At 42.0% G+C, this 16,398-nt stretch overlaps 1 pseudogene; it reads right to left on the bottom strand.

The window, feature by feature from the left end:
* Positions 1-1,684: 1,684 nt before the first annotated feature.
* LOC148140729 (uncharacterized) lies at positions 1,685-8,732 on the bottom strand (annotated as a pseudogene).
* Between the last annotated feature and the right edge of the window lie 7,666 nt (positions 8,733-16,398).

Here is a 16,398-nt window from a genome sequence, read left to right as displayed (position 1 = left end):
GCAGACGACAAACTCTACTGGAGCTCTCGTGAGGAATCGAATGTTAGTGTGAAAGTAAATGATTAACAGTGATAGTTAAATACAATAAACCATGGAATGGAAGAGGTGAATCTGATTTCTGGAATAAGATTTATGAGGGCATGAGATTTGGAAAGTGCAAATATGTCTTGCTGACAAATATATTTCTTTCTGCAACTGATTCCTCATTGTGTTCATTGATCAGGCGGCAGACAGCAAAATAACTCAAAAACAAAATGGCAGTGGCCACAATGTAAAGTAATAACCACGATATGATCATGGTGGTACAGATCAAATGGTGTTCTGTATCTTGCGAACAGTTAACTCACAATGCACATAGCTCAATCAGACCAATTGTTTGGCACAGCAGTAAGATACAAATGGGCGAAATGACAAAGAACATTCATTGACTTTTCATTGGATAGAAGAAATGATAGAATCCCTTCCAATGCACAGAGCAGGTAAATGTCTTTTCAGCTTTTTGAATTCGGTACGATGTGAGGAGTTTGGAGGTAGAGAGCGAGATAGCCACAGAGCGAGAGAGCGAGAGACATGCATACCCTGACAAAGGGAAGACAAAGCTGTAGTACCTAGAATTTTTCATGAACTGAATATGGTGTTGAGACGCCAAAGTCAGCAACTTTGAACTTGGCAGCATCTCACGAGTTCATCCGGAGACTTACCTGGAATAGCCTTGGAATATCTGTAGCGACAAAAGCAAGTCAGAAGCTGGGAATCTGTGAAGAGTTACTCAACTCCCGACTCAAAAAGTCACGAAACTTAAATCGGAAGTGCAATTGAATACGCTTCACAAGCCTGGATGAATACAACTCCACAAACATCCTTCAAGACAAAACAACTCATTTGATCAAAACACCGTTCAGTACCTTAGGTTATAATTAACACATCTCCGGTGCACAGTGGCACACGAGCATCTACAAGGTACAGGATCACAACATGACAATGTGTGGGAATCTCAAGAGTAGTGAGGACAGGTCAGAAAAAAACTCCAATGCAGTGAAGCTTCAGTGGTCCTAGTCCATGATAATCAGAAAAGTGAGAAAAAGGATAAAACCTAGACCCTACTCATTTCGGACTAGTGCTACTTCACTTTCCTGAAATGCTTGGCAGCCTCTGTGTCGTGAGACTTTTGCAGACTAGAGATGCGAATAATCCGAACTGACAGTAGACTTTCTCTTTGGCACAGTCTGCATATAACTGATTGCACCTGCTAAATGCAAATGGCAAGTATTTAAAATCATGGTAACATTTATCCCAGATTTACAAAAACAATGGGGTAGCTCCATTAAAACAGAAAATTCTCCCAGGTTTATCTGCAAAAGAAGAAACTAACGACAATGTAATTGAAGAGAAGTTCGGAGAGATGCTGAGAAATACACCACTTTATGCTAAGCATGCACATGTTCTTTACTTTGTCTGGTGGAGGACATTTGCATTACTGACACTCTCCTTTGAATATCCAACTGTGTGCTAGTGAGCTATGTAGAATCAAATAGATTTGATTAATCAGCTTTATTTTTTAATTTAGCAATATAACCAGGCTGGAGTTTAGTTCCATCAGCAGAACAAAACCCAACTGTCAGAAAGCGTTTCAGTTGTGGATGTGAGTACCAGCAGTGAAAAAAGCAAGGTCCATCCCCTGCAATCAGTTGTGAATTTGTTGGTGTTTAAGCAGGTTGGAGGACTGAGTGAATCCTTTCCCACATACAGAGCAAGTGAATGGTCTCTCCCCAGTGGGTGCTCGCTGGTGCGTCTTCAACTTTGATAAACGTGCGAAGGTTTTCACACAGCCAGAGCATTTGAAAGATATCTCATTGGTGTGAATTCGCTGGTGGTTCAGTGGGTGGAAGGACTGAGAGAATCCCTTCCCACAAATCGAACAAGTGAATGGCTTCTGCCCAGTGTGAACCCGCTGGTGAGTCAGAAGGTTAGAAGACTGAGTGAATCCCTTCCCACAAATAAAGCAGGTAAAGGGCCTCTCTCTGGTATGGACTCGCTGATGCTTCAGAAGGTTGGATGAACGGGTAAATGTTTTCACACAATAAGAACAACTGTATGGCTTCTCCCCGGTGTGAACTTGGTGTGTCAGCAGTTGAGAGGATTAAGCGAATCCTGTCTCACATACGGAGCAGGTGAATGGCCTCTTGCCCGTGTGAAGCTGCTGGTGCTTCAGCAGGTTAGATGATTTTCTAAAACACTTCCCACATTGCGAGCAGATGAACTGCCTCTCCACAGTGTGACCACGTGGATGAATCTCCAGCTGAGATTGGTAGATGAATCCCTTCCCAAAGCCCCGATATTGCCATGGTCTCTCCACGGTCTGGGTGGCTCTGTGACGATGGAGGTTGGATGATGAGTTGAAGTCTTGTCCAATGAAGTACAAATGTACATTTGCTCTTGCTGCAAAGGTTAAAATTTTTGTTCATGAATGATAACTTGTCGAAGTTATTTTCACAGTCAATGCATTGAAACATTTTCAGTCAGGTGTCTGGATATTGGTGTTATCCCAGTCACATCGATGCTTGAAATGTTTTGAACGGGCAAATGGAGCAAACATATCTCCTTTCACATTCAAATGCCGAGAATAACCAGGATCTGCTCGTCAAGCAATACTGTCAAATCTGGATATGACATTGCGTTTTGAGTTTTCGGATCTCAACTTTTCTTCTACTGTCACTGTAAAAAGAGATTAAAAATAATCACTACTCAAGGTACAAAACAGAATTTCAGAACAGGCATGTTTAGTTTCTATGGAACATTCTTTCCCCTATTGTTTCCTCAAAACTGTAAGTACTCAACCCGTACATTTTCTTTTGTCCCTTTGGAGAGATTTCAATCTGCCACACTTCTCCAAAATTTCTCTCCTCTCTGTCTTTGCCCTCTTCTGGCTGAGTTCAATTCTCCAACCCCAGTTGCAAAGTGACAAAAAAGTCAACGAGTCAATGATCACAAGTGTGTTGAAACACAGACTGCTCCCTCTCCCATCATCCAAGTTGGCTGCCATTTTTACGACCCTGCCCTGGTAACAAGAGACCCTGCTGACTCAAACCTGTTTCAATGGGCAAATGTGGGTTTCGGACTTCCTTCCTGCAACTCCAGGTGAATTTCAGTTTTTTTCCTCTTCACATTTTCTTCCTTATTCCTTACCAAATATCCTGCAGTTCTCTCCTTTAATCCTGGCACAATTAAGTAATAGGAAGAGCGTTTTAATATTTAGCTCATCTTAAACTCTTATAACCTTGTACAACACTATCATCTCAACACCTAATCTCCTTTGTTCCAATGTCAACTTCTTCAATCTAATTTCCTATATCTCTGGAACCATTCTTATAAAATCACCTATACACCCCTTTTCGACTCCTAAACTGTACTGACAAAATTGAATACACTGACCTTGATCTGGCATAACTGGAGCTTTCTGAGGGTTCACAATAAATTCACAACTTTGAAACTCAAATTTTTGACTGGCAGTCTGTGATCAGTGGGTTTCCACAAGGATCAATGCTGGCATCTCTGTTGTCTGAAATACATCTAAATAATTTGAAGAAAATATCGATGGCTTGAATAATATCTTTGCAAACAACAGAAAAATTGGTGGAGTTGTGAAGAGTAAGGAAGGTTGTTAAAGGATACAGCAAGAAATAGACTAGTTGGTAAGTTGGGCAGCGAAATAGCAGATGGAGTTTAATGTGAACAAATGCGATGCCATGCATTTTGAGAGGCTAAATGCACAAAGAAAGAAAGTATATAGCAAATGGCAAGCCTCCCAGGAGCATTGATATACAAAGGGATCTTAGGTTGCAAGTCCATAGCTTACTGAAAGTGGCAACATAAGTGGATATCGCGGCAAAGAAGAACATAGTGGAATTGGCGAGTTAAACATATAGGCAATTGGTAAATGAATCGTAATATAGAAAAATATAAACTGATGCCTTTTTAAAGAAAGGACAAAGAAAAACAATTTTGACGAAAATGCGCAGTTCTAATGAGTGAGGAGGATCAAAAGTATTATACTTACCAGCATGGTAAATCCTCGAATATAGTGGTACAACTTGGGAAAGCCACAAAAAAGCATGATATTTCATTGATAGCGGAATCAACATTGAAGATAGAACTGCACAGCGCAGAAACAGACTCCAGCCTGCCATATATGTGCTGACCATGGTGCCATTCCAAACTGCTTGAACATGGTCCATAGCCACAATTCTCCACCTCTTCAGGTGTCTGTCTAAAAGTATTTTCCACATTGGTATTATATCGACTTCTACTACCTCCCTGGATAGTGCATTCCAGGCACCTAACACTCTTTGTTTAAAAAAATCTGCACATCTTTAAACTTACCTCCATCATCTTAAACCTACGTTCCCTCGGAATTGGCATTTCCAGGCTGGGAAAAAAGACACTATCTACACACGCTACCCATAGCTCTCATAATTTTATATATTTCTTTCAGGTCCCCCCTCAGCCTTTGACGCTCAAATGAAAACAATCCGTTCGTCAAATCTCTCCTGATAGCTAATATACTGCTTCCACGACAGTATCCCACAAAATTTCCCCAGCCTTCCGATAAGTGCAGTGTCCACAACTGCCCACAATACTCCGAATGTGGCCTAATTCAAGTTTATACAGTTGATATGTGACTTGAAACCTGTTAGTGTCGTATCCAATGAAGGTAAGTATATCATACATCTGATTTGCACCTTTTCCACTCGTGTTGCCACTTTCAGGAAGCTATGGACATGCAGACCAAACTTCCTCTTATATCGATGCTCCTAAGTGTTCTGCCATTTGCCATATACTTAACTCTTGCATTTGATCTCCCACAATACAACCCTACATACATTTTCAGATTAAATTCTGTCTGCCATTTCTCCACTCAAACATCCAACTTACCTCTACACTGCTGTGCATTCTTCCTCACTATCCACTGCTATGATTGGAACAAGGTCAGTCAAGTGGACTTCAAAGAATTAGTTCCTTTATTGGGGCTGTGAAGCTGGCCCAATCAGGGACGTCTGTTTGTGTGTGTTTTCCCTGGTGGTGGAATATTAAAACTGGTATTTACACAACTGGTGTTTGTCACTTTGTCCTTCACCGACATTCACACAACACTGGTGCTGGGGAAAATAAGTACTCCTGTCGTATGGCAGTATTGCAAGGATTATTAAAGAAAATAAGCAGGAGAGTCAGGGGTTCTGTTCACTTTAGTAGTTCGCTCTGAACTAGCTGGGCCAGTGCTATGTACTGTTCACGTGTAAATCAAGGATGACTTGATGACTGGACACAAGCCTTTGTGGAATTATTTCTATGGCAATGAGTGGCATTAATGATGTCACCATGCAAAAGCGCCGACGAGCTGAAGCCCACTTGGACTTCAAACAGGCACAATAATTGTCTTTGTCATTAGAAAATGCGGCAAGTGGAATTTAAGAGTTTCAAGGTATACCAATATAAATGGATGCCCTCGGCAGGCCAGCTCAGATTCGGGAACACCATTTGAATACAGGCAATTGCACAATCTTATTCAGGTCATGTCCTGAACAGAGGGACGCTAGATCAGCCCACAGCAAAACCCCAAAACAAAGTCAAGCGTCAACCAAACAATTAAAATTTTCTCGTGGATCCAGGCCAGCAGGCCATTGTAATGCAGCCAGTACGCAGAGTCAAGTCAGCAAAAGAAGTGCAAAATGCCTGAATAAAGTAAGAGAACTCGTAGACTAGTATCCAAGAGAATGCACACCCTGTCAAGTGCAACTACAGCTGGTTTGGAACACTTAAATTTATTCACAATATCCAAACCAACACCAACCAAACAAACAAATGGTTAAATGGTTACCCAGTTCCTTTAAAAGTCGATACCAGTGTGTCTGAATCTATGGCTGTGGAACCAGTCTTTACCAAAGTTCACCCTGTATTGCAAACCTTATGTTTGTGGAAGAGCCCTAACAAATTAAGACTACAATATTCGTTCTGGTCTCTTATGAAAATAAGTTGGTTCAGTTGCCACAGGTTGATTATAGTAAAAGGCTGAGGCACATGTCTGGTGGGGTGAGATTGGTTGGGAAAAATTCAACTCGATTGGTTGTGCATTTTTCGATTAGAAAATAGCCACCAGAGTGAAGTCTCAATTAAATATCCAGAACTTCCTCAGGGATGTCTACGGACTATCAAAAGTGGAAAGGGCACCTTATACGTTTACTAAGAAGCAATTTCTTAATTCTGCAAGGCCTGACCAATGCCATTCACTTCATGTGCAAAAGTAGAAGTGTGGGATATCAGGCTGGGAAGTGGAAGAATTATCAAACCAATGCAGTTTGTGGAATCGGCAGAACTGGTCGTATCGATTCAGAAGCCCAACAAATCGGTTTGCCTTTGTGGCGATTGCAAACAAATGGTGAACTACATTTCACAGCAACATAAATGCCAAATCCCTTGCAAACAGGACTTATATACACATCTGGCGGGGGTGAGCGAGTTGTCTTTCATGAAGCTGGATGAGAAACATGTGTACCTTCAATTGTGATTAGATAATAATAGGAAATTGGATAATGCCCATAAGGGTTTGTACCAATACATGAGACTGCTTTTCGGGGTCTAATCAGCTGTGTCATTTTCCAATGAATAATAGAAAACATTTAAAAAATCTACCCAAGTCAACATTTATCTGGATGATGTGCTAACAACAGAGAAGACCAGTAAAGAGCCTTGAAAGAGCTTGGAAATTGTGTCCTCAGCAGAGAAAAATGTGTGTTCCAGTCACCCTAAATGACCTCCTTGGCTGACAGAGTTGCCAAGATCAGATTACATCCATTGGAACATTAAGTGAGGGCAATCAAAGGTGACCTGGCTCTCACGTATGTACTGGTCTTTCCTTGGGTTGGTGAATTTTTATGGAAAAGTCACAGGTAACCTGGCCTCTGTGGTGGCACTTTTACATTTGCGAGTGAAAAAGTGCAAGTATGCAAAATGGTCTTGTAGCTAAGGTTTCGCCTTTCAGTGAAGAATCAGCTAACATTATGTATGGTTTTGGCACTCTACAATCTCATGTGAGATGTCGAGCTGATATCTGATGCCTCCCAGTACAATACCAGGCTAGTGTTGGCTCGTATGTGGCCCAGCAGAGAGAAGCATCCAGGAGCGTATGCTTTCTGTGCATTGGCTGATGCTGAAAAGAGATATATCTCGATAGAAAAGAAAAGTTTGACGCTGAGAGCAAGTTCCACCAAAAACTTTATGAATGTACATTTGTCACAGTAAAGGACCACAATAGTAAAGTAATAGCTTGGGCTACTGAAAGTGGAAAAGGCTGTGACACCTATAGTTTCAGCTCAGATTTAGCAGTGGGCTCTATTCTGAGTGCAGACAATTACTAGTTGGAACACTGTCTGCGAGGTCAAGTGGCAAATGTGGATGCTTGGAGTTGCCTCCCACTTGCAGATTAGTGGTTCCACTACTGGAAGAGTCCATTCTGCTTTTAAATATTCTGTACACTATTGCAGTCACTGCTGGTAATATCAAACTGTGGATGCAAGAATATCTCATCCTGGCAAACTAAAACAACTGGTGGTGATGGGGGCATCAAAAGTGCCATCACAACGAAAACTGATACTTTTCTGGACCCAGGGAGACCTGATCGCCAGAGAGGATGGCATATTATTATGTCGAGCAAGAACAGTTGTCCTGAACAAAGGTCATTACCTGATATTGGCTGAATTCCACCAGGAATTTGGCAAGATTTTTATCTCTAGTGACCAGGATTGAATGCTGACATAGCCACGTTGGTTGGGCAGTGGCCAGAGTGCCAACAAAACAAAAACGTCACCGCCAACACCTCCTCCACATTCTTGGGAATGGCTGACTAAACCCTGGACTTGGTTACAGGTCGACTGCGCCATCCTTTCATGGGCTTTGTGGACACCCACTAATAGTGTTTGGACGTGCACACAGTTCATTTGTCAATGACAGGATGATGACTGACAAGCTGCAAGAAACAATTGCAATACACAAACTCCATGAGGTGTTGGTCACAGACAATAGGCCATCATTTAACAACAAGTATTCTGAATATTTCCTCATGTCACATGACGTTTGGTACATAAGGACACCTCCTTACGATCCATCGCCCAGTGGTCAGGTGGGAAAAAAACACACAGTCCAAACTATGAAGGCAGTCTTGAAGAAACAGCCGACAGCTTCACTCAACAACAAACTGCCCCTGTTTCTGTTGATTCCAGGTCCACCCCATACACCTACCTGGACAACTCCAGTAGAGTATCTAATGGGGAGAAGACCTTGCACCAGGTTAAAGCGGATCTTCCCAAGCCAGGAGCGGTGGGGATGGGGTGGTTCTGGTGGTGGTGGTGGTGATGAAACAACATCAGGAATGCCAATACTGGATTCAGGACCCTCTAAATCATAGAGGATATTTACTTCATGTGACGAAGTTTAGTTTTGAGACAAAGGAATGTCCCTGCATGGATAAAAGGCATGGTGGATGCGGGGTCAGGTACAATGATGAGCAAAGCTTGGTTCTAAAATTTGGTCATGAACATTTACGTGAACCACATGAAAGCTACAAACTTGCAAACAAGGCAGAAGCAAAACATACCTGGCCCCTCAGAACTTCCAAAGCTGTTAGAACCCGTGTGTTCATCCCCATTGCAGAGGATCTCAGTATAATATGGACACAGCATATGTCACAGCTTCGACAGAACTACCACCTGAAGAAGAGGAGTTTCGGCCAAGACACTCTGGGCACAAGTGGCAGGCTATTATCACTCCAGATTAGGCAGAGGCAGAGGAATCAGATCTTGTGTGAAAATGCCCGAGAAGAAATTACTGGATGAAGGACATGCCTATCTCCATGATTTAAAGTGGGAGGAATGTTGTGCTTTGAATCAGTTCAACTCATAGAATATGATTTCCCTGACTGGGGCTGTTAATCTGATCAAATCAGGGAGTCCTGACTGACAGATATAAACAGGAGTCTCAAGGGCACTGCTTGTCACTGGCCACTTGGGTGTTTCCTTTCTTCCTGGTGGTGGAAATTTCAAGAAAGATTCGTGCATCTTGCATCTTTCAGTGTGTCTCACACCTGCGCACACACAAAACATGAGTGCGATAAGAAAGATAAACAGGAATCTCAGGGTTTCTGCTCAGTTTAGGAATTGGCTGTGTACTCGCTGGGTGAATGTCATTTGTTATGCAAGTGTAAATAAAAGGTGACTTGATGACAGGATACCAGCTTTTATGGAGATATTCCATAAACAACTCCACCAATTTTCAACACGTCTGCCAACGTCCTAATCAGAACTGAAAGCTTACTCCCAATTACATATTCATATAAATAAATTAATATGCAAACAAAAGAGATCCCCGAACTAATTCTTGCAGAACACAACTAGTCACAGACATCCCATCAGAAAAATACATTTTCACAAATTATCGTCTGTCTTATTGAACCAAGCTAATTTTGTATCCAACTTACCAACGCAATATCGATCCCATGTGACTTAATGTCTGGTCCAGCCTACCATGAGGGACCTTGTCAAATGGTTTGGTAGTGTCTATGGAGGTAACATTCACAGCCTTCTCTCATCATTCATCATTATCACTTCCTAAATAATGTTTGTGAGACAAGACCTCCCTGCAGAAAGCCACATTGACTATCCCTAGTATTCATTGTGTTCCAGTGATGAGAAAATCCTGTCCCTGAACAATTTTCAAAATGGTGGATGAGAAAGAATCATTGCCATGCAGCAGATCCTTTTTTCCCTCGATATCTTGAAGCAGTAATTATTGTATTTATAAGTTATTACTTCACTGTTTGAATTCAAAGCAAAAATCAGAAGCAACATACTTTAAATTGGAAGAAATGGAGAGTGCAGGAATTTCGGGAGAGACCATGTGGGAGGTCCAAGCATGGATCTCGACTTCAATACAAAACAATGAACGTTCACAGCTCATTGATTGTGAAATTACAAGCATCTCTGGAAATCGGAGCTCTGTCCAAGAGAACCAAACAAACAGCTGGCCTTGCAGGGACCTCAATTTCAGAACAGCTCACAGCTGTTCATGATTTCATTGATCCGTGAGTATTTGTTCTGAAGATTTATAAGACTTATAAATCTTAAATTCCTTTGCAAATCTGTAATAGACTCTGATATTTTACTGAGATCTATATTTCCTTTCTTTAAATATAAAACACAGGCAAGAAGTTATCCGAGAGTAGTGTTTTAGTACAATAAGATGGTGCTACTGCCTGGATCTGTAAATTAAGTTACACAGATGGCGATTAGTCGAGTTATATGCTCTTCGTGTTTGATGCGTGAGGTTATCGAGAATTTCAATATTTATGATGATTGTGCCTGTAAGAGGTGTGTTTGGTTGTGAATCCTATTGGGTCTATGGATCAGTTGGAGCAGCAATTACAGGCAATTAAGATGTGATGGATTGAAGTTCAGGAATGTAGAATACTGCAGTTACAGTGAAATAGATGGGTTACCTGTGGACAGATAGGAGAGGCAGATAGGTCGTGCAGGAGTCTTCCATGGCTGTCCGCATCGCAAACAAGTATGCTGTTTTGGAAAATTTAGGGTATGATGGACTATCAGGAGAATGTAACTCTGTCAGCCAAGTTTCTGGTACCAAAACGGGCTATACTGTGGTGAGAGATATGTCCAGTTCCAAGCAATTAATTGTGATAGAGACTCTCTCTCTTTCTGGGAGCACAGACAGACATTTCTGTGACCGACAGCAAGACATGAAAATGGTCTGTAGCTGCCCTGGTCAAGGATGTCTTGGAGAGCGTGCAGTACATTCTCAAAGGGACGAGTGACCAGTAGGAATTAATTGTACACATTGGTACCAGTGATATCGGAAGAAAAGGGAGTAGGTTTTGAAGGGAGAATATAGGATATTGAGCAGGCGATTGGAAAATAGGTCCTCGAGGGGAGTAATATATAGATTACACCCTGTGCTGGGTTCGAGTGAGAATACGAAGAAGAGATTAGAGCAGATGAACGTGTAAGTGTAGAGCTGGTGCAGTGGGCAGCGATTCAAATGTTTGGATCATTGGAATCTTGTCTGAGGTAGAAACTGCCAATGAGAAAGATGGTTTGCAGCTGAATTAGAAGTGGACCGGTAGATACCTCATGCGACTCAGATGACTTAAACCAGTAAAGGCTGGGGAGATGGGGCAATAAAATAGAGAAAAGAGAGAAAGGACTGAGGCTGGTACAATTGAGATGAGGAGCAAGTCAAAGTGTCAAGGCAGGCAAGAGCAAGACAGAGATAAAAATAAGACTGATCAATTAAATAGCATTTATTTCAATATAAGAGGAATGACAGATAAACTGGGGCATGGTTGCAAACGTGGCATAGGGATATCATAAGTATTGCAGAAACTTGGCTCATGGAAGGACAGGACTGGCAGCTTAATGTTTCAGGGTACTGATGCTAGAGAAAGGAGAGAAAGGAAGCAACAGTGAAAGGTGTGTGGCATTTTTGTTCAGCTATACTCGGGGAGGATATTCCTGTAATTACGTTCAATGAAGTTACTTGTGTGAAAATGAAAAGAAGAAAGGGATTATCACCACATTGGAATTAAATATAGGCCCCGCAATAGTCATCAGGAAATTGAGAAGCGGCTCCATGGCTTAGTGGTTAGCGCTGCTGCCTCACAGTATCAGGGACCTCGAGCAACTGTCTGTGTGTGTTGTTTCCATATTCTCCCCATATCTTCGTGAGTTTCCTCCGGGTGCTCTGGATTCCTCCCACAATCTAAATATGTACAGGTTAGGTAAATTGGCCATGACAAACTGCCCATAGTGTTCAAGGATGTGTAGGTTATGTGAATGAGCAAGGAGTTAATGTAGGAGAATGGGTCTGTGTAGGATACTGTTCGGAGGGTCGGTGTCGACTTGTTGGGCAGAAGAGCCTGTTTCATCACAGTTAGGATACTAATTACTTTACAAACAAATTTGTGAGGGGTTATCAGTTATCTCTAAAATAAGAGGATTTTAAGACAGCAAAATTCACATTTGACCTTGGAGATACCTGTTTGTGGGAGCTCACAGCAGGGGAGCACCTAAGTGGCTTTTTAAAAAGTGTACCCACACTATATTTCTTTGCTAAATCCACAATAGCGAGTATGTGTTTACTTTTTGATTTTTTTGTTAAAACTTTAAGAATATAAAAACTTAGGTATTAAGGTTGGAGTAGTGTTTTTAGAGCAGCAAGACAGTTCTATTTTCTGGGGTGTACATTGTTAATATGTAAAGATGTTTTTTGCTGGATTGATGTGCTCTTCCTGTCGGATGTGAGAGATGAGGGAGAATGTGACTAATGATTATGTCTGCAGGAATTTTATTTGGTTGTGAATCCTGTCAAATTGCATGGATCGATTGAAACAGCAGTCAGAGGCAATGAGAAAATTATAGTAACTGGGGGTGTGATGGATGACAGTTGCAGAGAGGGAGATAAACCGATTATACATTCAGGATGATGGGTGACCTCGAGGAAAGGTCAGAGAGGGAGGAAGGTAGTGGAGGGGTCACCTGTAGTTATCCTCATCTCAAACGTTCATGCTGTTCTGGAAAATGTAGGGGCTGATCGACTTCTCAAGGGAATGAAGTACTGTCAGGCAGGAATCTGGGACTGAGGCTGGCTCTAATGGAATGAGGAGTATGCCAGATTCCAAGTGACCGATTGTCAGGATTCTCTTAGCTCGAGGCACAGACAGATGATTCTGCCACCGACAGCTAGATATCGGAATGGTGTGTTGCCTCTCGAGAGACTTGATCAAATGTATCTCAGAAAGGGTGCAGAACCTTTTCAAAGAGGAACAGGATCAGGAGGAGGTCTGGAACTAACGTCTTAGGAAGTGAAAAGAATGGGATTCTGAGGAGAGAATATCAGAACTGAGGCTGAATCATAAAAAAGAGGCTTTCGAGGATAGTCATATTTAGATTGCTCCAAGTGCCATGATCTAGTGATGGTAGTAATAGGAGGATAGAGCAGATGAATGCGTGGCTGAGGAACTAATACAGCGAGAAGGATTGACATTTTTGTCTCAATTGATTGTCTTCTTTGGGAGAAATGGCCTGTGCAAGAAGTACGAAATGCATCTGTTTTGGAAGAGGACGAATACACTGACGGGAAGATTTGCTAAAGGTGCTTGGGTAGAAATAAATAAATCTAGTGGGGTAGGGGGACCCAGGGGGATAGTGAGGAAAGTGATCAATCTGAAACTGGTACAGTTGGGAAAAAGAGTAGATCATACAGACAGGGCAATTAAGAACAAAATTGAAATGAGGTAGGACTGATCAATTAAACATCGTCTATTTCAATGCAGGATGCCTAAAAAATCAGAAGCACTGAGGGCACGATTTGGAACATGGGATTTCGAATATCATGGCATTTATAGATATGTTACTCAGGGATGGACTAGATTGCAGTTTAATGTTAAGGTATAGATTGTATTGGAAGGATAGAAAGGGGGACAAGAAAAAGTGGGGGGTGGGGGCGAGTGGTTCTTTTGACTAGGGGCAACATTATGTCTGTACTTAGGGAAGATATTCCTGGTAATTTGTCCAGGGAAGTTATTTTAGAAATGGGAAATAAGAAAGGGTTGATCACCTTACTGGCATTGTACTATGGATCCCTCATAGTCAGACAGAAATTCAGTAACAAACCTTTAAGGAGATTTCAGTTGTTAGTATGAATCACAGGATTATGGGAGGGGATTTTGACTTCCCAAACAAGAAAAATTTCTGATTCAGTATATGGATGTACCCACTATAGAAGGCGTAAAACCCGACCTCTTCTTGGGAAATAAGGCAGGGCAGGTGACTGAGGTATCAGTGGGGGAGCACTTTGGGGCTAGCGACCATAATTGTATTAGTTTGAAAATACTGATGGGAAAGGATAGACCAGATAAAACAGCTGAAGTTCTAAACTGTAGGAAGGTGAATTTTGTCGGTATTCGACAAAAATGTTCAAATACTGATATGGGTGGTTGTTCACAGATAAAGGGATGGCTGGAGAATGGGAACGTTCACAATTGAGATAACAAGAGTCCAGAGACAGTATTTTCCTGTTCGGGTGAATACAAGGCTGGTCGGTGCAGGGAATCCTGGTTGCTTGTGGAAATTGAGGCTTTGGTCAAGAAAAAGAAGGAACCAGACCTCTGTGGGAGGCCAGCGACGTTATTGCTGGGCTCCTTGCTGAGATATTTGCGTCTTCGATAGCCATGGGTGAGGTCCTGGAAGAGTGTCGGGTGGCTTTGTTGTTTCTTTTCGTCACTTGAGGCAAAACTGAGCATTTGATAATGCATATGGGATATTTTGTATTTTAAGTACGTTTATTCTGAACAGATGAAAGGAAATTACACCGACCCTATATGTAATTGCCTCAGTTACTTCCCTCCCTAAAGCACAGCTCCTCTCTATTCCATTTTCCTCCCTGAAGCCTCAAAGTATTACGCTCTGTGATCCAGATTCTGCTGTAAAATTGCTCTCAGTGACTTAAGCTAAACTCAAGGCTGCAGAGCTCCTCTTAAAAACCTTAAAGCATTTAAAGCAAAGACACCACGTGAATAAATTCTTGTGCTTGTATCAAACAAATATCATGATACTTTATTGTTGTGGAATGAACATCCAGTTTTTCCTTAAATAATAGCAAAGGAAGAACGCCTTCACCACACAGATTATAAAGGTAAGGAAAAAGCTCTTTCATCATTTGCCCAAAGGAAAACTGGGCATTAACCACTTCATCCTGGGTTTGATTTTCGACAAAGCAAAACTGAAATTTAAATAAGGCATGAACATTTAAAAGGCCATAAAGTTTTAATGAACCTTAGAATTTGCTCAGATTTATAACGGGAATAGAAATTGCTGGGTTTATCCTTCTCTAGCTCATCAGCAGGAGTCACTTATGCCATAGTGTTTTCAAAGCAATAAACAAAGCCTGAAGACAAATGAAGAAATATTAACTCAGATGGCACAAAGTGGAGACAAAGGGGAAAATTTAAAGAAGCGTTTTAAGGAAATGGCAGCTACCTCTCCATCTGCTCTGCAGCACAAACTGCTGCAATCAACTTAAAATGGAAATTGGATAAACACCTGGGGAGACAAAAAGAAGTGTAGTTACCTTCGAAGGAACCTCATCGACAAATCATCATCCACACTTCCAGAAACTGATTCTTGCCTGGACGTGTTGCAACATTTAGAACATAGAATATAAAAAAATACAGCGCAGTACAGTCCCTTTGGCCCTCGATGTTGCGCCGATGCAAGCAAACCTAACCTACACGAGCCCACTATCCTCCATATGCCTATCCAATGCCCGTTTAAATGTCCATAAAGAGGGAGAGTCCACTACTGCTACTGGCAGGGCATTCCATGAACTCATGACTCGCTGAGTAAAGAATCTGCCCCCAACATCTGTGCTATACCTTCCACCCCTTAATTTAAAGCTATGCCCCCTCGAAAGAGCTGACTCCATATGTGGAAAAGGTTCTCATGGTCAACCCTATCTAAACCCCTAATCATCTTGTACACCTCTGTCAAGTCACCCCTAAACCTTCTTTTCTCCAATGTAAACAGCCCCAAGTGCCTCAGCCTTTCCTCACACGATCTTCCTACCATTCCAGGCAACATCCTGGTAAACCTCCTCTGCACCCGTTCCAGTGCCTCCACATCCTTCCTATAGTATGGCGACCAAAACTGCACACAATACTCCAGATGCGGCCGCACCAGAGACTTATACAACTGCAACATGACCTCAGGGCTCCGGAACTCAATTCCTCTACCAATAAAAACCAGTACGCCATATGCCTTTTTCACCGCACTACTTACCTGGGTGGCAACATTCAGAGATCTGTGTACATGGACACCAAGATACCTCTGCTCATCCACACTACCAAGAATCTGACCATTAGCCCAGTACCCCATCTTTTTGTTACTCTTACCAAAGTGAATCACCTCACACTTACCGACATTGAACTCCATTTGCCACCTATCTGCACAGCTCTGCAACTTATCTATATCCCGCTGTAACCTGACGCATCCTTCCTCACTGTCAACAACTCCACCAACTTTCGTATCATCCGCAAACTTGCTCACCCAACCTTCGAGCCACTCCTACAGGTCATTTATAAAAATGACAAACAGCAATGGTCCCAAAACAGATCCTTGCGGAACACCGCTAGTAACTGCACTCCAAGATGAATTTTTACCATCAACTATTACACTCTGTCTTCTTCCAGCCAGCCAATTCCTAATCCAAACCTCCAACTCACCCTCAATGCCATACCTCCGTATCGTTTGCAGTAGCCGACCATGGGGAACCTTATCAAAC

This window comes from Chiloscyllium plagiosum, unplaced genomic scaffold (assembly GCF_037043375.1).
Source record: "Chiloscyllium plagiosum isolate Xiang-an unplaced genomic scaffold, Cpla_swu_hap1 HiC_scaffold_35, whole genome shotgun sequence".
Lineage (NCBI taxonomy): Eukaryota > Metazoa > Chordata > Chondrichthyes > Orectolobiformes > Hemiscylliidae > Chiloscyllium > Chiloscyllium plagiosum.
The sequence above is the reverse complement of the archived record's forward strand: the minus strand, read 5'-3'. Positions and strand labels throughout refer to the sequence as shown.